The following is a 25385-nucleotide window of genomic DNA, read 5'->3' on the forward strand; positions in this document are numbered from 1 at the left end:
ATCTGGTAGAAACTGTACGGAGCATCCATGGAGGCTCATTGAAACAATATGTAGATAGTTCAACTAGGAAAGCGTCGTACTGGATCTGCAGAAGGTAATGATCACGGCCAGGTTTTCTAAATTTCAATTGTGGAGCATTTCGTGAAGAGTGACCATAATCTATTTTGTTTTAAGGTACTGTTAGACAAAGAAAAGAGTTGTCCTTGGATGAAGGTGCTAATTTGGTGAAAAGCTAATTGTATCACTATTGGGCAGGAACCGAAGACTCCAGATTGGGGGGATGCAGATGGTTGAGTTAAAATCAACATCTGGCATGACCACTATACATCTGTTTGGTTTGAACGCAGCACTACCTCTCCTGTAAATACTGAAACAAAGTCATTCTAAAACATGTGTGTCATTTCCTTATTTTAATTGACAACTGTTAACAAGGGAAGACCTTATATAAGCGCGCTGATGAACTGCGAGACAAAGTTATACAATAAGGGCCATGCATATAAGTTCGCTGGGTAAGTGGCAAACCAACTTAAAGAATAACGCTGATGTACGTCAGCATTAAAAGTGGCAAGTCGTGCTGGAGTTGTTTTGAACCTACGTAAGGCCGCACTTGGAATATTGAGCAGAATTGTGGCCCCAGAAGGTTGGAGGGGCTTTGGGAGAGGGTGCAGCGAAGGGTTTCCAGGATGTAGCCTGGTCTGTAGGTGTTAGCTACGCGAAGAGGCTGAATAGACCCGGACTGTTTTTATCACAACACCGGAGATTGATGAATAATGCTCATGAATATCAGTATAAAAAGTCATCCTTAATGTTTATGGAACCGCTGGAAGGCCTAAAAGGCTATGATGGGCATACATAGAGTGGATGAGCAGGCACTCTACACGGGTGGAGGAGTCAGCCACCAGGGGGGGTTTAAGGTCAGTGGGCAAAGTTTCGAGGAGATGTGGGAGGCAGGTTTTATTGCACAGGGTTTTGAGTGCCTGGAACGTGTTATCAGATGAGATTATGGAAGCAGATATGTTATCAACGTTCAAAAGGGATCTCGACAGATACATAGATAAGATGGGTACAGAGGGATACGGCACTGGGAAGTGCGGAGGGTTTTGGCCGAGTGTGGTATCATGACCGTGAATGGTTTGGAGGACCGAAGGTCCTCTTCGTGTTCATTGTTCAACAGAACCTCGCTCGGAAACAAGGACGCGGTTACACATTAAGGGTCAAAGCTAGCTGGGGAACGAGGAGACATAGTTACAGAACAAGAGCCATGTAAATAGGCCTGCTGGGGAACTAGGAGGCATGGGTGCAGAATAAACCTCAAGTATAAAAAGTAACGATGGCCCGAGAAGAGACGTTAAAAATGAAGGTTGGCGAGATAAAGGGGAACTCGGAGATACAGAGACAGAATCATGTTCATGTGTACAGATTAGATGAAGTAGGAGGCACAAGAACTGAATCAGGGACAGGTAGATAATTGAGTTGGGGAACACAGACATGTTCAGGGTTATGATGATGTATATAAGCCAACTGAGAAGGTGAGAGGCCCATGTTCAGAATAAGAGTCACACATGTAAGCGTAACGTAATAAGGGTCATGCATATAGCTGAGTGGAGAAGTCGCAGAAACAAAATTACAGAATCAAGGTCTTGTATATAAGATAGCTGGGAACTGGAAAACGCAGTTACACTTTCAGGGGCATGCCTGGAAACGAGATAATCAGGTTCCTGGGAGGTACAGTCTCGGAATAAGGGGCAGCCACTATAGTCTGTAAAAAGGGTAATATTATTTATTTCAGAGGATTTGGTATCTTATGAATTTTCTACCCCAGATGCTGTGAATTTTCTGCTGAAGGATATTACCTGTAACAGGCTGTCTCTGTGAGTGAGGATTCTGTGTCAACTTGTAAATATATCTTATTGATTTGAATAATTTGCAAGTGTTTCTGCTAAACCTCAGGGTATATTTCCTTGTTGGACATTCATCCTTGGGGTGAGGGAGGCGCAGAATAAGTTTTAATAACACAATTAAATATGCTTTTTAGACCAAATTTTATATGGAAACTTGGAGGAAACTATGTAGCCAAAGCTCCAAAATAATTGAAAGTAAATATAATACTCTTTGAAAAGTACATAGAAAATTTGGAGACACTGCAATAGAAGACATATCATTAATATGAGCTAGCTGCGGAAATTGGACACACAGTTCCAGAATACGGGTCATGTATGTAACCTCGCTGGGGACCGAGGTGTCACGGTTATTGAATAAGGTTGTGCATTTCAGATTGCTGGTGAACTGGGAGGCACAATAACAGAATAAGGGTCATGTACATAAGCTCGCTGGCGAAGTGACGTTCCAACGTTATGAATAAGGCTGAAGAATATCGGTATACAAAATTGGCAAGTCATCCTTCATTGATATTGAATAGTTGTAATGCCACACTTGGAACATTGCGCACAATTCAGGTCGCCACACTGCCACAATGATGTAGAGTGTGAAGAGGATGTTTATCAATGTGTTGCCTGGTCAGGAAGATGTTAGTTATGTGGAGAGGATGAATGGACTCGGACTGTTCTCATTAGAACACTGGAAGTTGTGGGGCGAACTGATACAGGTCTACAGGATTTTGATGGGCATGATTAGAGTGGATGGGCAGGCACTATATCCCAAGGTGTTGTCTGTCACCAGGGGTCATAGCTTTAATGGAGAAAAGTTTAGAGGAGATCTGCAAGGCAGGTTTATTACACACTGCGTTGCGAGTGCCTTAAACACGTTTCCAGGGGAGGTTGTAGAAGGTTCAAAAGACAGATCGACAAATACGTGGATAGATTGGGTATAGAGCGATACAGCATCAGGAAGCGCTATTGGTTTTGGCCAAGTATGGTATCATGACCTGCACAAGCCGGGCCAAATGTCATGTTCCTGTGCTATATTGTTTTTTGTTCGATATAAGCCCGCTGGGAAACAAGGAGATACGGTAACAGCATATGGTTCATATATATAAGCTAGCTTGGGAACTAGGAGACTCAGTTACCGAATGAATCAGATATTTAAGTTAAATGGGTATATGGAGATACCATCACTGAATGAACAGCCATATTCTAGGCTGGCTCGGAAAATTCATGGTTATATCATGTGGGCAATGTAAATACGCAAGCACTTTAACTTGGAGACACAGCTATAGCACGGTTCATTGTGATAAGCTTGTTGGGAAATAGTATCAACAGTTACAGACCGTGGCTATATTTCTAAGTCAGGGTGGTGAGTAACGTGGAGGAGAATCATCAGGTTGTGGGGTTCCTGGATATCCGAATTTTGTCCAGTCCCTACTTCTGATTCAATAATATGTTTCTTCATATCACTGGCATTTGGAACTCTTCCGCACTTGTTAATACTGAAACAAAGTCATTCTAAAGCATGTTTGCCATTTCATTATTTTAATTAACAATTGCAAAATCAACTATTAACAAGGGAAGGCCTCCCATGTGTCCACTCCCCTTTTCATACTTAATTGCAAAAGCTCCCTGTGATGATTTTAGTATTCCTTCCGAGTTTATTTTAATGATCCATTTATTTGTATTTTACTCTTGCTTTGTCACCATTTACTACTGTGACAATCCTGCATCCATGTTTCTGTCATGGCTGCCATCTTGTATCCCGAAAGATAAATTTGTGGCTGGAGTCATTCAATCTACTCTTCATACTCTGTGTGTATATACAGACAACATTAATAATGCCGGAAGCTAGACACCGTCATTTCGCTCTAACTCTTTTTTACCCAAACGATAACTATTCCTAGTTCAGTGACTGTTCCACGTTTCTGTACAGACACTAACCCGGGAAACTGGGAATGGGAGATACAGTCTCGGAATAAGGGGCAGCCACTGAATTGTGTAAAAAGGGCATATTATTTATTTCAGAGGATTTGGTATCTTTTGAATTTTCTACCCTAGAACGCTATGAATTTTCTGCTGCAGAGGATATTACCTTTAACAGGCTGTCTCTGTGACTGAGGCTGCTGTGTCAACATACAAATATATCATATAGATTTCAATCATTTGCAAGAGTTGCTGGTGATCTTCTGAGAGTATTTCCCTATTGGACATTGAGGCCTGGGGTAATAGGCTAAGACTAAGTTTAAATAACGTTAAGAAACATAATTTTTGGACCTAATTCTGGATGACAACTTAGAATAAATTTTATAAGCAAAGCTATGAAATAATTGAAACTAAATATAATACCCATAAAAATACATAGCCATATAACTTGGAGACACTGCAATAGAACACATGACATTAACAAGAGCTCTCTGCGGAAATGGGGCACACAGTTAAAGAATAAAGCTCATGTATCGAAGCTCACTGGTACACTGGGAGACACAATTATAGAATAAGGGCCACGTACATAAGTTCGCTGGATAAGTGGCGATCCAACATAAAGAATAACGCTGATGTATGTCAGCATAAAAACTGGCAAGTCAAGCTACAGTTGTTTCCAACTTATGTAAGGCAGCAGAAGGATTGGGAGGCTTTGGGAGAGGAAGCAAAGATTTACAAGTATGTTTCATAGTCTGCAAGGTGTTTCTTTTAGCAATGCGAAGAGGCGGAATAGACCCAGACTTTATTTTTCAGAGCCCTGGAGTTTGATGGATAAGGCTGATGAATATCAGGATAAAAAGCCATCCTTCATTTGTATGGAACCGCTGTAAGGCCTAAAAAATTATTTGGAGCATGCATAGAGTGGATGAGCAGGCACTCTACTCTTGGGTGGAGGAGTCAGCTATCAGGGGGCATAGGCTTAAGGTCAGTGGGGCAAAGTTTAAAGGAGATATGCGAGGCAGGTATTATTACACACAGAGGCGAGTGCCTGGAAAGCGTTGTCAGATGAGGTTGTGGGAGAAGTTGTATTAACGACGTTCAAAAGGGATCTCGAGAAATGCATGGGTAAGATGGGTATAGAGGGATATGGCACTATGAAGTGCTGAGGATTTTAGCTAAGTGTGGTACCATGACCGTGAAAGGCTGGGAGGACCGAAGGTGCTCTTCGTGTTCATTGATCTACAGAAACTCGCTCAGAAACAAGGTTACAAATCAAAGGTCATGCAACAGAGCCAGCTGGGGAACTGGGAGACAAATTACAGAATACAGATCATTAAGATAAGCTTGCTGGGGAACAAGGAGGAACTTACATTTAGGTCATGTAAATACGCAAGCTGGGGAACCAGCAGGCATGAGTGAAGAATAAGTCTCGTATAAAAAGTAACTGTTGACTGAGTGGCGGTTAAGAATGAAGTTTGGCGAGTTAAGTTAAAAGGGGAACTCGTAGGTACAGAGACAGAATCACGTCATGTGTACAGATTAGATGAAGTAGGAGACACAATAACTGAATCAGGGACAGGTAGATAATTGAGTTGGGGAACACAGACATGTGCAGGGTCAGGCTGATGTATATAAGCCAACTGAGAAGCTGAGAGGTCCCTGATCAGAATAAGAGTCATGCATGTAAGCGGATACACAATAAGGGTCATGTATACAGCCGAGTAGAGAAGTTGCAGAAACAAAATTACAGAATCAAGGCCTTGTATATAAGCTAGCTTGGAACTGGGAAACGCAGTTACATATTCAGGGTCATGTCTGTAAACTTGATAATCAGGTTCCTGGGAGTTACAGTCTCGGAATAAGGCGAAGCCTCTATGGTCTGTAAAAAGGGGCATATTACTTATTTCATAGAATATGGCATGTTTTGAGTTTTGCAGCCCAGAATGCTGTGAATTTTCTGCTTCAGGATACTATGTTTAACAGGATGTCTCAGTGACTGAGGCTGCTGTGTCAACTTGCAAATATATCTTATAGATTTGAATAATTTGCAACTGTTTCTGCTGATCTTCAGGGTGTATTTTCATATTGAAAATCCCTAGGGTGAGGGAGGCTCAGAGTAAATTTTGATAACGTAACAAAATCTGTTTTTTAGACCTAATTTTATATGAACAGTTAGCGGACACTATGTAGCCAAAGCTCCGAAATAATTGAAAGTAAATATAATTCTCGTTGAAAAAAATATAACCAGATAACTTGGAGACACTGCAAGATAAGTCATATCATTAATATGAGCGAGTTGCGGAAATGGGACACAGTTACAGAATACGGGTCATGTGTGAAAACCCTCTGGGGACCGAGGAGTCAAGGTTATTGAACAAGGTTGTGCATATCAGATAGCTGGTGAACTGGGAGGCACAGTAACAGAATAAGGGTCATGTATATCAGGACGCTGGCCAAGTGATGGACCAATGTTATGAATAAGGCTGAAGAATATAAGTGTACAAATTGGCAAGTCATCCTTCAGTTATTTTTTTTATAAATTTAGATTACCCAATTATTTTTTCCAATTAAGGGGCAATATAGCGTGGCCAATCCACCTACTCTGCACATTTTTGGTTTGTGGGGGCGAAACCCACGCAGACACGGGGAGAATGTGCAAACACAACACGGACAATGACCCAGAGCCGGGATTGAACCTGGGACCTCAGCGCCGTGAGGCGGTTGTGCTAACCACTAGGCCACCGTGCTGCCCTGTCATTCTTCAGTTATATGGAACAGTTGTAATGCAGCACTTGGATTGTTATGCACAATCCTGGTCCCCACACTGCCAGAATGATGTAGAGTGTGAAGAGGATCGTTATCAGGTTGTTGCCTGGTCAGGAGGATGTTAGATATATGGAGAGGATGAATAGACTCGGACCGTTCTCATTAGAACACTGGAGGTTGAGCGGCGAACTGATAGAGGTCTATAAGATTATGACGGGCATGGATAGAGTGGATGGGCAGGCACTCTATCTCAAGGTGGTTTCTGTCACCAGGGGTCTAAATTTAAGGTCAGCGGGAAAACGTTTAGATGAGATCTGCAAGGCAGGTTTATTACACACAGCGTGGTGAGTGCCTGGAACACGTTTCCAGCGGAGGTTGTAGAAACAGAGACATTTACGGCGTTCAAAAAGCATGTGGACAAATACATGAATAGGTTGGGTATAGAGCGATACAGCACAATAACAGAACAAGAGAACATTACAGCGCAGAACAGTCCTTCGGCCTTCGATGTTGGGCCCACCTGTGAACCATTCTAAAGCCGGTCTACACTAGTCCATTATCATCCATATGTTTATCCAATGATTGCTGAAATGCCCTTAATGTTGGCGAGTCCACTACTGTTGCAGGCAGGGCATTCCACGCCCTTACTACTCTGAGTGAAGAACCTACGTTGACATCTGTCCTATATCTATCTCCTCTCAATTTAAAGCTATGTCCCCTCGTGCTAGCCATGACAATCCGAAGAAAAGGGCTCTCACTTTCCACCCTATCTAATCCTCTGATCGTCTTGTATGCCTCTATTAAGTCACCTCTTAACCTTCTTCTCCCTGACATAAACAGCCTAAGGTGCCTCAGCCTTTCGTCATGAGATCTTCCCTCCATACCAGGCAACATCCTTGTAAATCTCCTCTGTAACCTTACAAATGCTTCAACATCATTCCAATAATGCGGCGACCAGAACTGCACACAATACTCCAAATGTGGCAGCACCAGCGGGTTGTACAGCTGCAACATGACCCTCATGGCTCCGAAACTCAATCTCTCTTCCAATAAAAGCTAACACACCGTATGCCTTCTTAACAACCCAATCAACGTGGGTGGCAACTTTCAGGGATCTATGGTCATGGCCGAGATCTCTCTGCTCATCCACACTACCAACAATCTTACCATTAGCCCAGAACTCTGTCTTCCTGTTATTCCTTCCACAATAAATCACCTCACACTTTTCTGCATTGACCTCAATTTGCTACTTCTCAGCCCAGCTCTGCAACTTATCTATGTCCCTCTGTAAACTGTAACATCCTTCTGCACTGTCCACAACCCAACCAACATTAGTATCATCCGCAAATTAACTCAGCCATCCTTCCACACCTTCCTCCAGGTCATTTATAAAAATAACAAACAGCAGCGGCCCCAAAACAGATCCTTGTGGTCTACCACTAGTAACTGAACTCCAGGCTGAACACTTCCCATCAACCACCACCCTCTGTCTTCTTCCAGCTAGCCAATTTCTGATCCAAACCATAAAATCACCCTCAAGCCCATGCCACCGTATGTTCTGCAACAACCTCCCGTGGGAAACCTTATCAAACGCTTTACTGAAATCCATATACAGCACATCAACTGCCTTACCCTGGTTCACCTGTTTGGTCACTTTCTCGAAGAACTCAAGGTTTGTGAGGCACGACCTACCGTTCACAAAACCATGTTGACTATCCATAATCAAATTATTCATTTCTAGATGATTATAAATCCGATCATAATCCCTTCCTAGCCTTTGCCCACAACAGACGCAAGGCTCACTGGTCTATAGTTACTGCGGTTGCCTCTACTGCTGTTCTTGAACAAGGGGACAAACTTTGCAATCCTCCAGTCTTCTGGCACTATTCGTGTAGACAATGACGACATAAAGATCAAAGCCAAAGACTCTGCAATCTCCTCCCTAGCTTCCCAGAGAATCCTAGGATAAATCCCACCCGGCCCAGGGGACTAATCTATTTTCACACTTTCCAGAATTACTAACACCTACTCCTTATGAACCTGAATCCAGTCTAGTCTAGTAGCCTGTATCTCAGTATTCTCCTCGACAACACTGTCTTTTTCTGTGTGTATACTGCCGAAAAATATTCATTTAACACCTCTCCTATCTCCTTGGACTCCACTCACAAATTACCACTACTTTCCTTGACTGGCCCTACTCTTACCGAGTCATTCTTTTATTCCTGACATACCTATAGAAAGCTTGAAGCTTTTTCTTGATGCTACCTGCCAAGCACTTATCATTGCCCCTCCTGGCTCTTCTTAGCTCCCTCTTTAGGTCCTCCCTGGCTAACTTGTAACTTTCAAGCACCCTAACTGAACCTTCACATCTCATATTTACAAAAGCCTCCTTATTCCTCTTGATAAGTGATTCAACTACTTTAGTAAACCATCCTATGCATCGTTACGTCTTGACTAATCATATCATAATTGCCTTTACCCCAGTTATAACTCCTGCCCTGCGGTATATACCGACCCTTTCCAACGCCAAAGTACTTGTAACCGAATTGTGGTCACAATGACCAAAGTGCTCACCTACCTCAAATCTAACATCTGCCTGGTTCATTACCCAGTACCAAATCTAATGTGGTCTCGCCTCTTGTTGGCCTATCTATATAGTGTGCCAGGAAACCCTCCTGCACACATCGGACAAAAAACTGACCCATCTAAAGTACTCAAACTATAACGTTTCCAGACAATATTTGGAAGTCCCACATAAGAATATAGAACATCGAACAGTACAGCACAGAACAGGCCCTTCGGCCCTCGATGTTGTGCAGAGCATTGTCCAACGCCAAGATCAAGCTATCCCACTCCCTGTCATTCTGGTGTGCTCCATGTGCCTAGCCAATAATCGCTTCAAAGTTCCTAAAGTGTCCGGTTCCACTATCACAGCAGGCAGTACCACCCCCCCCCCCCCAAACGCTCTCTGAGTAAAGAACCTACCTCGGACACCCCTCCTATATCTGCACACAATACTCCAAATTTGGTCTCAGCAGGGTTATGTACAGCTGCAGCATATCCCCGCGGCTCTTAAACTCAAGCCCCCTGTTAATAAACACGAACACGCTATAAGCCTTCTTCATGGCTCCATCCACTTGCGTGGCAAATTTCAGAGATCTGTGGACATTAACCCCAAGATCTCTCTGTTCCTCCACATTCCTCAGAACCCTTCCGTTGACCCTGTAATCAGCATTCAAGTGATTTCTCCCAAAATGAATCACCTCCCACATATCAGGGTTAAACTCCATCTGCCATTTTTCGGCACTGCATCCTATCAATGTCTCTTTGCGACCTGAAAAAGTCCTCCACCTCATTCACTACTCCACCAATCTTGGTGTCATCAGTAAATTTACTGACCCACCCTTAAGCCCTCTCCTCCAAGTCATTGATAAAAATCACAAATAGCAGAGGACCCAGCACTGATCCCTGTGGTACACCGCTGGTAACTGGTTTCCAGTCTGAAATTTTCCATCCACCACCACCCTCTGTCTTCTCTGTTGTAGCCAGGTTCTTATCCAATTGGTAAAATTTCCCTCTATCCCACACCTCCTTACTTTCTTCATAAACCGACCATGGGGAACCATGTCAAACACTTTACTAAAATCCATGTATACGACATCAACTGCTCTACCTTCATCTACACACTTAGTTACCTCCTCAAAGTATTCAATCATGTTTGTGAGGCAAGATCTCCCCTTCACGAATTTATGTTGACTATCCGTGATTAAGCTGCATCTTTCCAAATGGTCATAAATCCTATCCTTCTGGACCTTTTCCATTAGCTTTCCGACCACGGAAGTAAAACTAACTGGCCTATAATTACCAGGATCATTCCAATTTCCTTTCTTGAACAGATGAACAACATTCGACACTCTCCAGTCCTCTGGCACTATCCCCGTGGAAAGTGAGGACCCAAAGATCAAAGCCAAAGGTTCTGCAATCTGATCACTTGCCTCCCAGAGTCCTTGGATATATCCCAGGGGTCTTGTCGACCCTCAGACTTTTCAAAATTGCCAATACATCCTTCCACAGAGCATCTATCTTCTCCAGCCTAAGGTTTAAGGTTAGCAGGGCGAAGTTTAAAGGAGCTGTGTGAGGCAGGTTTTATTACACAGCGTGGTGAGTGCCTGTAACGCGTTGTCAGATGAGGTTGTGGAAGCAGATATATTAACGATATTCAAAAGGGATCTCGACAAATGCATGGAAAATATAGGCATAGAGGGATGCGGCACTAGGAAGTGCTGAGGGTTTTGGCTGAGTGTGGTATCATGACCGTCAAAGGCTTGGAGGATCGAATTGGAAACAAGGAGACAAATCAAGGCTCATGGGTCAAAGCTAGCTGGGAAACTCGAGTCACAGTTACAGAAAAAGAGCCATGTAAATAGACCTGCTGGCGAACTAGGACACACAGTTACAGAATATCGATCATTAAGATAAGCTTGCTCGGGAACGAGGAGATACCTACAGTATTTAGGCAATGTAAATACGCCAGCTGGGGAACTAGGAGGCATGGATGCATAATAAATCTCAAGTGTAAAAAGTAACGATGGACCGAGAAGAGACGTTAAGAATGAACGTTGGCGAGATAAAGGGGAACTCGGAGATACAGAGACCGAATCACATTCATGTGTGCAGATTATATGAAGTGGAGGCACAAGAACTGATTCTGGGACAGGTAGATAATTAAGTTGGGGTTAAAAAACTTACTGTTGGGGTTTTCCAGCTGAATCCGCTCGGAGTGAGGACTTACTACTGGTTAAGTAGGAAAGACAAAAAAGGTTTGCCTGGGCCCATAACAGCTGATGGATGTTATCGTGTGGGACGCAGTGGCTGCTGGTTAAGTGTTTTATTTCTACCTGTATTTAAGTTGGGAAGTTGCTGAGCCCGAGACAATACATTTGTCGTGTCCCAACCCTTCAACCTCCTCTAACCTAAGTGATTGAGTGAATATCAAGTATGCTCTTTTGTTTTTTCTTCTTCTTGTTTTTAAACGCATGTTGTCTAGGGGGCTGGCAGGGAAGACTGTGCAATGTTCCTCCTGCAGAATGTTTGAGGTGAGGGACGCCATCAGTGCCCCTGCTGATTTCACCTGTGGGAAGTGCACCCATCTCCAGCTTAGCAGACACCTCGTTAGGGAACTGGAGCTGGAGTTGGATGAAGTGCGGATCATTCGGGAGGCAGATGTGGTCACAGATAGAAGATTCAGGGATGTAGTTATTCCGAAGAATCAATATAGATGGGTGACGGTGAGAGGGGCTGGGAAGAAGCAGTCAGTGTAGGAACCCTGTGGTATGTCCACTCAGTAACAAGTGAACCGCTTTGGATACTGTTGAGGGGCTGTGACGTACCAGGGGTAAGCCACGGTGAACGGATCTCCAGCACGGAGTCAGTCCCTCTGGCTCAGAAGGGAAGGAGGTAGAACAGGAGAGCAATAATTATTGGCGACTTGATAGTTAGAGCGACATATAGACAACGAAAGAAACTCACGGATGGTATGTTGCTTCCCAGGTGCCAGGGTCCGTGATGTATTGGACCGTATTTTCAGAATCCTGAAGGGGGAGGGGGAAACAGTCACAAGTCATGGTAGACATCGGTACCAACGTCATAGGTAAGAGAAGATACGGGGATTTAAAACAGAAATTTAGGGAGCGAGGGTGGAGGCTGAGAGCCACGACAGACCATGTTGTCATCTCTGCTTTGTTACCGGTGCCACGTGCTAGCGAGTCGAGAAACAGGGAGAGAGTGCAGATAAACACATGGCTGCAGGGATGGTGTCGGAGGGAGGGTTTCAGCTATGTCGATAATTGGGGCACATTTTGGGGAAGGTGCGACCTGTCCAGCCAGAACGGTTTGCACCTGAACTAGAGGGGGAACCAATATCCTGGTAGGGGTATTTGCTCCTGCTCTTCGGAGAGGGTTTAAACTAGTTTTTCAGGGGGGTGGGGAAACGAGCTGTAGTCCAGAAGCCAGTGTTGAGATTAGTGAGGTACTGAGGAAGTGAGGTATCAAGGTAGCAGGAGTGGACCGGCAGACAGGAAGGTGGGATGAAGAGTATCTATTTCAATGCAGGGAGAATCGGAATAAGGTATGTGAACTTGGAGCGTGGATTGGTACCTGGGACTACGAGACATGGGTAGAACAGGGACAGGAACAGTGGTGGGAAGTTCCGGGGCATACATGTTTCAGGAACAGTAGGGAAGGTGGTAAAAGAGGTGGAGAAGTGGCATTATTAATCAAAGATAGTTTAACGGCTGTAGGAAGGCAGTAACAAGAGGATATGCCTATTGAGGTAACAGGGGCTGAAGTTAGAAATAGGAAAGGAGCGTTCACGTTGTTAGGAGTTTTCTATAGGCCCCCAAATAGTAATAGAGATGTGGAGGAAGAAATTGATATTGCATATCCTTGATAGGTATGACGCTGTCTGGCAGGGACGAAATGGCCGTGTGAGGGAACCATGGTTCACAAAAGAGGTTGATTGGCTTGCGTAGAGGAAAAAGGAAGCGGATGGAAGGATGAAAAAACAAGGTTCAGTTGGTTCGCTTGAGGTTTACAAGGTGGCAAGGAATGAACTAAAAGGGGTGCTTAGGAGAGCTGGGAGGAGGCAAGAGACGTCCTTTGCGGATCGGATCAAGGAAACCCCCAAGGATTGTTACTCTTATATGAGAAATAAAAGAATGACCATGGTGAGGTCCGGACCAGTCAAAGACAGTCGTGGGAACTGATGCATAGAGTCAGAAGAGATAGGAGAGGCGTTGAATGAATACTTTTCATCAGTGTTCACCAAGGAGTGGGGACATGTTTTGTGAGGCCGGGAGTGTATAAGAAGTCAGCCTTCCTTTGTATGAAACCGCTAGAAGGCATAAAAGACTATGAGGGGCGTGCATAGAGTGGGGCAAAGTTTGCCCTTGGGTGGAGGAGTCAGCCACCAGAGGTCCCAGGTTTAACGTCAGTGGGGCAAAGTTTAAAGGAGATGTGCGAGTCTGGTTTTATTGCACAGCGTGGTGAGTGCCTGGAATGCGTTGTCAGATGAGGTTGTGGAAGCCGATTTATAAACGATGGTCAAAAGGGATCTCGACAAATGCATGGATAAGATAGCTATAGAGGGATACGGCACTATGAGGTGCTGAGGATTTTGGCTGAGTGTGGTATCATGACCGTGAAAGGCTAGGAGGACCGAATTGGAAACAATGAGACAAAACAAGGCTCATGGGTCAAAGGTAGCTGGGAAACTGGGAGTCACGGTTACAGAAAAAGAGCCATGTAAATAGGCCTGCTAGCGAACTAGGAGACACAGTTACAGAATATGGATCATTAAGATAAGCTTGCTGGGGAACGAGGAGACACCTACAGTATTTTGGCAATGTAAATACGCCAGCTGGGGAACGAGGAGGCATGGGTGTCAAATAAATCTCAAGTATAAACAGTAAAGATGGACCGAAAAGAGACGTTAAGAATGAAGGTTGGCAAGATAAAGGGGAACTGAGAGATACAGAGACGGAATCACGTTCATGTGTGCAGATTAAATGAAGTAGGCGGCACAAGAACTGATTCTGGGACAGGTAGATAAATGAGTTGGGGAACACAGACATGTGCAGGGTCAGGTTGATGTATATAAGCCAACTGAGATTGGTGTTATCGTGGAGGGAGCAGTGGTTGCTGAGTGAGTGCTTGCTGAGAAGGAGAGTGAATTTTCCAAGAAAACTTACTGTTGGGGGTTTCCAGCTGAGTCCGGTCGGAGTGAGGACAGAGTGACTGCTGGGTAAGTAGTAAAGACTTAAATACTTTACGTGGGCCCATAACAGCTGATTGCTGTTATCGTGTGGGACGCAGTGGTTGCTGGTTAAGTGCTTTATTCCTACCAAGTTGGGAAGTTGCTAAACCCGAGACAATACAATTGTCGTGTCCCAACCCTTCAACCTCCTCTAACCTAAGTGATTGAGTGAATATCAGATAAGCTCTTTCTTTTTTTCTTCTTGTTGTTTTTATTCGCAAGTTTTCTTGGGGGGCTGGCAGGGACGGCTGTGCAACGTTCCTCCTGAAGAATATTTGAGGTGAGGGACGCCACCAGTGTCCCTGCAGATTTCACCTGTGGGAAGTGCGCCCATCTCCAGCTCCTCAGAAACCGCCTTAGGGAACTGGAGCTGGTGTTGGATGAACTGCGGTTCATTCGGAAGGCAGTGGTGGTCACAGATAGAAGCTTCAGGGATTTAGTTACTCCGAAGAATCAAGACAGATGGGTGACGGTGAGAGGGGCTGGGAGTAACCAGTCAATGCAGGAATCCTGTGGTAGTTCCACTCAGTAACATGTGTACCGCTTTGGATACTTTGAGGGGGGGGGGGCGTATCAGGGGTAAGCCACGGTGAACGGATCTCCAGCATGGGGTGAGTCCCTGTGGCTCAGAGGGGAAGGAGCGAGAGCAGGAGAGCAATGGTTATTGGGGACTCGATAGTTAGAGGGACATATAGACAGTTCTGTGGCAACGAAAGAGACTCACGAATGGTATGTTGCCTCCCAGGTGCCAGGGTCCGTGATGTCTTGGACCGTGTTTTCAGAATCCTGAAGGGGGAAGGGGAAACAGTCACAAGTCGTGTAACTCATCGGTACCAACGTCATGGATAAGATTACGAACGGGGATTTAATACTGGAATTCAGGGAGCTAGGGTGGAAGCTGAGAGCCAGGACAGACCATGTTGTCATCTCTGCTTTGTTGCCAGTGCCACGTGCTAGCGAGTGCAGATAAACATGTGCCTGCAGGGAAGGTGCAGGAGGGAGGGTTTCAGGTACGTGGATAATTGGGGCACTTCCTGGAGAAGGTGCGATCTGTCCAGACAGGACGGTTTGCACCTGAACCAGAGGGGCACCAATATCCTGGAAGGAAAATTTGCTACGGCTCTTCGGGAGGTTTTAAGCGAATTTGTCAGGGGAATGGGAAAACGAGCTGTAGTCCAGAAGCCAGTGTTGAGAGTAGTGAGGTACTGAGGAAGGTATCAAGGTAGCAGGGGTGGACCGACAGACAGGAAGGTGGGTGGAAGAGTGTCTACTTCAATGCAAGAAGCATCGGAATAAGGTATGTGGACTTGGAGCGTGGATTGGTACCTGGGACGACGATGTTGTAGGTATTACGGACACATGGTTAGAACAGGGACAGGAACAGTTCCGTGAAGTTCCCGGTATACATGTTTCAGTAAGAGTAGGGAAGGTGGTAAAAGAGGTGGAGGACTTGGATTGTTAATCAAGGATAATTTAGCAGCTGCAGAAAGGCAGTTCGGTATATGCCGACTGAGGTAATATGGGCTGAAGTTAGAAATAGGAAAGGAGAGGTTCCGTTGTTAGGGGTTTACTGTCGGCCCCCAAATAGTAATAGAGATGTGGAGGAAGAAATTACAAAACAGATTATGGATAGGTGTGGCGGTCTCAGGGGAGTTGTCATGGGTGACTTTAACTTTCCAAATATTGATCGGAACATCTATTGGTCGAACAGTACGGATGGGCAGTTTTTGTACAGTGTGTGCAGGAGGGTTTCCTGACACAATATGTGGATAGACCGACAAGAGGTGGGCCACATTGCATTTGGTACTCGGTAACGAACCGGGCCAAGTGTTAGGTTTGTTTGTGGGAGAGCACTGTGGAGATAGTGACCACAAATCGGTGTCTTTCACTATTGCAATGGGGAGGGATAGAGCCATACGACAGGGCAAGGTTCCTAATTGGGGATGGGTAATTTTGATGCGATTAGGCAAGAATTAGGGAGCATAATATAGGAAGAGAAACTGTGAGGGAAAGGCACAAATGAATAGTGGAGCTTGTTGAAGGAACAAAAAATACGTGTCCTCGTAGGTATGTCCCTGTTAGGCAGGGAGGAAATGTTCGTGTGAGAGAACCATGGTTTACAAAAGAGGCTGAATGTCTTGTCCAGCGGAAAATGGAAGCGTATGTAAGAATCAGACAACAAGGTTCAGTTGGGTCGATTGAGGGTAACAAGGTAGCAAGGACTGAACTAAAAATAAGGGCTTAGGAGAGCTAGGAGGGGGCATAAGAAGTCCTTGGCGGGTCGGATCAAGGAAAACCCCAATGCGTTTTACTCTGATGTGAGAATTAAAACAATTACCAGGGTGAAGTTAGGGCCGGTCAAGGAACATGAACATGGAGTCAGAAGAGACATCAGAGGCGTTGATTTAATACTTTTCCTCAATGTTCACCAAGGAGAGGAACTATCTTTTTGAGGATGAGTGTGATGCAGGTTGGTAGGCTGGAGAAGGCAGATGTTATATGGGAAGACGAATTACCAATTTTGAAAAACCTGAGCGTAACAAGTCCCTTGGGCCAGCTGGGATATATCCTATGATTCTTTCAGAGGCAAGCAATGAGATTGCACAGACTTTGGCTTTGATGTTTGTGTCCTCGCTGTCCACGGGGATAGTGCCAGAGGACCGGAGAGTGGCATTTAGTAAAATGCAGCTTAATCCGGGAAAGTCAACACGGATTAGTGAAGGGTTGGTCTTGCCTCAGAAATTTGGTTGATTTTTTTGACGAGATAACTAACTTTACAGATGAAGGTAGAGCAATTGGTGTCTTACACATGGATTTCGGTAACGCGTTTGATAAGGTTCCCCATGGTCGGCTTATGTAGAAAGTAAGGAAGTGTGCGACAGAGGGAAATTTGGACAAATGGATAAGTAACTGGCTGTCACATAGAAGACAGAGGGTGGCGGTGGATGGAACATTTTCAGACTGGAGACCAGTTACAACGGTGTACCACAGGGATCAGTGCTGGGTCCTCTGTTATTTGTGATTTCTATGAATGACTTGGTGGAGGAGGCTGAAGAGTGGATCAGTAAATTTGCTGATGACACCGAGATTGGTGGAGTAGTGGATGAGGTGGAGGGCTGTTGTCGGCTGCAAATAGACATTGATTGGATGCAGTTGTGGGTCAAAAATGGCAGATGGAGTTTAATATTGATAAGTGAGAGGTGATTTATTTTGGTAGGACATATTTGGGGCAGCACGGTAGCATTGTGGATAGCACAATTGTTTCCCAGCTCCAGGGTCCCAGGTTCGATTTAGGCTTGAGTCACTGTCTGTGCGGTGTCTGCACATCCCCGTGTGCGTGGGTTTCTTCCGGGTGCTCTGGTTTCCTCCCACAGTCCAAAGATGTGCAGGTTAGGTAGACAAGCCATGATAAATTGCACTTAGTGTCCAAAATTGCCGTTAGTGTTGGGTGGCGTTATTGGGTTATGGGGATAGGGTGAAGCTGTTGACCTTGGGTAGGGTGCACTTTCCAAGAGCCAGTGCAGACTCGATGGGCCGAATGGCCTCCTACTGCACTGTAAATTATATGATATGATTATATTATATGATATGTAGGTGGATTATACGGTCAACGGCAGGGTTCTGAGGAATGTGGAGGAATAGAGAGATCTTGGCTTTCGTGTCCACAGACCTCTGAAGGTGGCTCAAGTTGATAGAGCAGTGAAGAAGGCCTATAGTGTGTTAGCTTTTATTAAACGGGGGGCTTGACTTTAAGAGCCGTGGGATTATACTGCTACTAATGAGGACCCTGGTGCGAACACATTTGGAATCTAGTGTACAGTTCTGGTCACCTCACGATAGGAAGGATGTGGAAGCATTGGAAAGGATGCAAAGGAGATTTACCAGGATGGTGCCTGGTTGGGAGGGTAGGTCCTATGAGGAAAGGGTGAGGGAGCAAGACATTTTTTCTTTGGAGTGGAGGAGGATGAGAGGAGATCTAATGGAGGTCTATAAGATGATGAGTAGATAGGTAGGGTGGACAGTCAGAAACTATTTCCTCAGGTGGATGCAGCTGTTACAAAGAGGCATAACTACAAGGTTCGGTGTGGGAGATATAGGAACGATGTTCAGGTAGGTCCTCTACTCGGAGAGTGGAATGGACTGCCTGCTGTCATAGTGGAGTCGGACACTTTTGGAACTTTGAAGCGGTTATTGGATAGGCACATGTAGCACACCAGAATGACAGCGAGTGGGATAGCTTGATCTTGGTTTCGGACAAAGCATGGCACAACATCGAGGGCCAAAGGGCCTGTATAGTGTTGTACTGTTCTATGTTCTGAAATAAATCCGCCCTAAACCACAGGCAGTTTTCAGCAACGTAACTGTTGCGAGGGCACGGCTAGTCCACACCAAGTGACTTAGATTAATGTATAATACGGAGTAGACACTCCATTTTATATACTTTGGTGTTGAAATATTTTTGGAAACGTTAAAATAATATTTGTGTCAGTGGATTTATTTATTTTGATATCTTTTTTAGTCTTTTCCCCACTGTGGATGCGGTTGTTGATCCCCCAAGTTGCCCTGGGGCGCTGAAGTTCTCCCTGCGGCGGCTGTTGCTTCTCCCTGTGTCACCTCTTCACCCCTCACTTGGTCTCTGGGGGAAAGTCAAGATGAACGTCGACCTTCTCCCGGCAATGAAAGGTGGCAACTGACCGTCTCTCCTGTTAATGCAGGTTTGCAAATCAGAGTGAGAATGGCTGGCGATGAACCGTTTCACCAGCTGTGCGAGGATAGACCCGCCGTGCGGGTGGATTTACCTCTCAGGATTTAATGAATTGAAGTATTGGACTGAAGGGAAATTTCAGCACATTCTTCAACTGCTGTCTGAACTGAGTTTGTGTTGCGGTGTAAATCGCTGTGTTTGTGCAGCAACTCAAGAGCTGAAACATGAACCCCAATTCCAGAAAATAATAATCTATCCATTTAGACTTATAACCCAGATACCACATCCGACTCCACACAGAATAAACCATTAACGTTGACCATAACAGGATGAAATTGGACGAGATGATAAACAGTAATATGATGGATTTCCTCCGACTCTCCATCTCTGAGTCCCTTGAACTGTCCCCGCTGCTGTGAGCACGGAGCCTCCTGCGCACCCTGCTGCTCACGATAATGTGTCTGACGGTGAAAACGTTGAGCAGCAGAATCAGGACAAATGGAACACACGGGGTGAGAATGTGGTGGAGGAACTCAATTGTTCCCCAGATCAGAGAGTGATAATCATACACTGTGACATGGCAAAACCAGGGTTCGTTCCCCAGCCGATAACCACCTGTGGCCATAAAATACCAGAAAATGTTCTTCAAACAGCTCAGCACAGTCACTGTTCCCAGAACCAGAGCAGCCGTTTTCTCGCTGCAATACTTATTTTTCAGCTTCGGGCAACAAATAGCCACAAATCGATCAAAGGTGAAAGTGACGGTGAACCAGACAGAACAGTCAGTGGCTGCATAAAGCAGGGCGGCGTGGATATTACACACGGGGATGGACTCCAGGAAATAAAACTGTTCATTAAAAACAATGGGAATGTGCCTTAATATCAGGTCGAAAATAACGAACAGTAGATCCCCCACTGCCATGGCCACCAGGTAACAAGTAACACATTTGGACAGTCCACAGTTTCTTCTGTTCAGGATCACAATTGTGATGATATTCACTGACAGGACAGGAGAAAAACAATGAAATTATACATCAGGCTGGGGAAGGCATTATCAATATGAATACGGCGGGGTTGTCCATAAAAAGGGCACACACGCAAATCCACAGTCTCACACACAGAGACGAAAATACACGAACTCACAGAAAGAGAGAGACGCACTCAAACAGACACAATAACACACACTCAGACAAATAAAGCGATAAATACAAATATTCACAGACATAGAAACGCAAATACACATACTGATAGACACACATCCACAAATTCACACACTCACAGGGAGAGAAACACAAACCCGCACACGCATAGACACCGAGACACAACTACTCACATTTACATACACATAGATGAATAAATACACAAACGCACAGACACAAATATCCATACTCACAGACAGGCAGAGGCACTAATACATATACTGACACATAGAGATACACATCCGCACACAGACAGACAGAAATACAAACCCACAGCTTCACAGACACAACAAACCATACTCACAGACACACAAAGTCACTAATACACACACTCACAGAGGCAGACACAGAAATACGCACACTGACAGACACAGGGACACAAATTCGCTGTGTTACTGACAGACAGGAACAGAGGCACAAACACACAGACACGCAGACAAAGACATAGAAATACACGCACACAGACACATAGATACTCTAATACACACTCAGAGCGGGGACACGAACGCACACTCTTGTCGACACGGAGTGACCAAGAAACACCAATACACAGAGAAACACACATGAAGACGCTCACTGAGAAACACATACTCACACACATAGACACAAGCACAACCACATCCAAACCCACACCTGGACACACTCCCATTCACACTCACAGACCACGGACACACACTCACAAATCCACCCACACACTTATTGGTACACAGAAACAGACACATTCATAAATGCACACAGACACAAAACACCCCAGACACATGCAGACAAACACACCTCCGCACACCCACAAACGCATGCACACAATCTCACTCACACACGCAGACACTCATCCAGCCACAACGACACATGCATGCATTCGCATACATATACATAGCCATACCCACACACAGCAACACGAACTAAGAAATGCGCTCACAGATATACAAACATACTCCTCTCTCATACACACCCCAATACGCACACACACTCAAACGCACGCTCACATACACACACGCACACAGAAACACATACATACATACACACAGCACCGCACACACCCACAGAGAACAGAACACACATTCACTCACTCATAACATAAACCCAAAGTCTCAGTGTGTATACATGCGAGTGTATGTGTGTGTTGGGGTGGCTGCATGAGTGCCTGCGTGAGTGAGGGAGTTTGTGGAGATGCGTTCGGAGGTGCACATCGATGTGTCCCTGACCGTTTGTGTGTGGAGTGTACTGTATTTGTGAGTTGACACACAGAGACACCCATGCACCGCCCCTCACACAAAATCATCTCATTATGCACGCACAACCACACCGAGACTGATCACCACACAGTCCCACCCATACGCACAGCACGTAGACACAACCACACACATTCACACACGCCCAAATACACACACACACTCTCACACACACGTATCCACATACACACAGAGACACACGCATCCGCCATACACATACCTTCAAACACGCACACAAACACACACATACAGATTTATCCACATGCATACAGTCACACATCCATACACATCCACACACTCAACCACGCACACATGTGCACACATATGAGGAAATGAATAAATGAATGTGATAAAATTAGAATTATTAGTTAAGATAGGATAGATAGTAGGGCCGGTCCGATGTTAGTAGGGCCGGTCTGATGGTCGGGGGTGGACCGCAGGACCCTGAGCGTACTGTGTTCACAGACAGAACAAAGGAAAGAGCAGAGCAGAGCATGGCTCGCGGGGGATGGTAATCTCGTGGTGAGCATGTTGAAAATGATGCTGGGGTTACAATAGGATATAGGGCCAGGTCAGGAGGTGTATAGAATGACCAATGGGAAGCGTATATGTGAATCTTATTGTGATTTTGAATATATCAGCAGAAGTTTCTTTGTATACTTTCTCTTTAGTCCTGGAGCTTGCAGAAGACAGTGTGTGTCCTGTAGCTCTATGGATTGATGCAGCCTTGCAAGTTAGTTATTATTAAATGATATGATACCTGCAAATCCATCTCAGATTTTATTGAATCTAGACTGACAGCAAATTAACCAGGAGACAGGCTTAACAGGCCTTAATTGTATGATGTACATCAAGGATAAGGAAAATAAAAAGGTTCAAAAAGACGTTATGTCAGAATTTAAATAAAAAGGTTCAAAAAGATGTTATGTCAGAATTTAAAAATCTGGTCACATTGATCAAATACAGAGGAATTATGATACTCGATCGGCAGCCTACGGACAATGAGCGTAGGAATGTAATCAGTAAAGATTTAAATGTATGGAATGATGGAACAAGGGCGGTGATTAATGGCCCTCAGTTTAAAATGGTTCACAGTGAGTATCAGGAAACCACAATTCTGGATTGTGGGGCATTCTGTATCCCGATTGTTTCGACTGGTAGTAGTCATATGAAACCCAGGAGACGGTCAGATACTGAGTATTCAGGAGAATGGATAATGCATTTGCAAAGACAGCGATGGGATGCTGCAGCCCCCAGGGAGATTTGGGGCATTCAGGTTTGTCCTGATTGTTTTGTGGAATATAAGGCAACTTTAATGATTGAGGTTTGTGACTACAGGGGGATTTTGAATCCAAGAGCATGGAGCAGTGCAGCACAGGGCAGGCCCTTCGGCCCTCGATGTTGTGCCGAGCAATGATCGCCCCACTCAGACCCACGTATCCACCCTATACCCGTGGCCCAACGGCTTCCCCTCCCCCTTAGCCTTGCTATTGCGACACTACGGGCAATTTAGCATGGCCAATCCACGTAACCCCGCACATCTTTGGACTGTGGGCGGAAACCCACGCACACCAGGGGGGGACGTGCAGACTCCGCACAGGCGGTGACCCAGCCGGGAATCGAGCCTGGGATCCTGGAGCTGTGAAGCATTTGTGCTAACCACCATGCTACATAAGTGTCAGTGTAAGTGGGATAGATTAATGACAACGTGCAATTACTGCAAGGATAATTTGGCCGACAACAATGTGACTTTAAAAGGCTGTGCAATCTTGTAGACAAGTGCCAGACTTATGGTATCGATTTGTGAGGCAGTACGTGGGCTATTCTAGATGGTACTTCTGGAATATCCAAGGACGGATAGGAAGATACAAATTAAGAAATAGGGCCCTCTCCGCCTTTGACCTGTTCCTTTTAGTTTCAGGTGAAGCAACGATCATACCGATGAAGAACCTGAACAACACTCTGCAGAAGAATGTTTCAGGCAGTATGGGAAAAAACTAATGATACAATTGGCTACATGTTTGAGGGAATTGAATGATAGAGCCCGGAAGAAAAACCTTACGGGTTAGCAACAAATCAAAATATCAAATTATTACTGAATACTGAAACCTCCGGTCAGACATCTCTAACGGGACGTTAGCTGATGGGTGATTTGTGGTCTCCAGGAGGGACGTATTATGCGGAGGAGTTATTAAGGGTCTCGGCAGACAGCAGCGACTGACGAGGAACCCCCGTATTTTAAATGACAGTAGTCTGGAACAGTGCATCTCAAACTATCTGATGTGGCGTACCGGCAGTTTTTCCATTGTGCCAGGGACCGGTGAGTGAAACAAGCCAATCCAGGATTACTGTCTCTTTCTTCTCTGGAAACACTCCAAGTACCAGTACGTACGCGTACCACACTTTGAGAGGCGCTGGTCTAGAATATTGGCAGCTTGCTGCCGCGAGGGGAAATTTGTAACCAATATAGCATTGGAGATTATAACAGTTATTACAGACTAAATGTCCTGTAAGTTGTTAGGGACTGTTATGTATAAATTCAATTGTGTTGTAGCCACAAGAAGTTAACTGTACTAAGTGCGTGCGTGGTGTTTAAGAAAACCCAAATAATGGCAAGTATACACTCCATGCGGTAAGGAAAATGATAACAGACAACAGGGGGTTGAAGAAAACGGAGCTATTGTCTCAAGTAAGCCAGGGCTGGCGGGCTACATGATTCAGTACAATGTTCGACGTCAGAGTCAGGAAGTCAGAAATAGAAACAGGATTAGTTGACGCTCCTGCAATTAATAAAGCAAGATAATCAGTGCATGATACAAAATATCATCAATTACCATTCCTATGGGAAACGGAAAGCACTTCCTACAAAAAAACCCCAGTGAGGGATAAGGACCTTTCGGTCGCTGATGGACTGAGTTGTGGGCTGCTTCTAAGGGACATGAGGACGCTTTTATGGTGCTACTGCCCGAGGTAGTCAGATGCCTTGGAGGTAGTGGAACAACCGGAATGGCTATTGTGTTACCTTCCTGAGCGGCGCCAGCTATGGTTCACGGTGATTGGACTTGAGGAAAGCACCTCACAAAGGGTCTATTGACACTGGTCTGCGAGATGGATGCATTTACCATTGATTTTCCTGCACAGTTTACAAATCATGACATGTAAACACGAATGACAAGGCTGAGGGATAGTGGCTAGTCAGTATGACTATAAGAAGGATATAAATCCTAAGGGCAACACGGTAGTATTGAGGATGGCTATCTATCTAGTCAGATTCAGTTCGGGGTTATCTCACATAGCTTGGCCATGGGGTTTTACCTGATGCATGGATTGATAATACTTGTTATTATAATTGTAGACTGCACAATCATTGGATGCCTTAATATGTGTTGTACGCTGGCTATGGCTCGGATGCTGCCCATCATTATTCACCAAAGATGACATCTCGTCACTGGTGACCATGACACCAGACGGAAGAGGAAGGAGAGCCAAAGGCTGTAAAAATGTGATGAGATGTTTATGTACGGAATACCGGCTCAGTTAAGTTCTGTTAACGGGCCTCATTTTATTGGATAGGTTAACAAGGAGTTCTGCTCCCAGTTGGGGATATGCTAGCAGTTAGACTGTGTGGACAGACCGCAGTCAGCCGGGTTGGTTGAGAGACATAATCAGACCCTCAAAACTAAATTGGATAAATTAAGAGCGGACACGGGGCCGACATGGCTTAAGTTGCTCTCCGGTGTCCTCATTCAGCTGTAGGTCACACCTGCAGGATTGGCCTGGCTCTCTCCTGCCGAGTCTTTTCCGGCAGGCCCATTAGAACTCCCGGGAATGCCTGTTCCCAGATTGGTCCAGTTTCACCATCTG

Source organism: Scyliorhinus canicula, unplaced genomic scaffold, assembly GCF_902713615.1.
Source record: "Scyliorhinus canicula unplaced genomic scaffold, sScyCan1.1, whole genome shotgun sequence".
Classification (NCBI taxonomy): domain Eukaryota; kingdom Metazoa; phylum Chordata; class Chondrichthyes; order Carcharhiniformes; family Scyliorhinidae; genus Scyliorhinus; species Scyliorhinus canicula.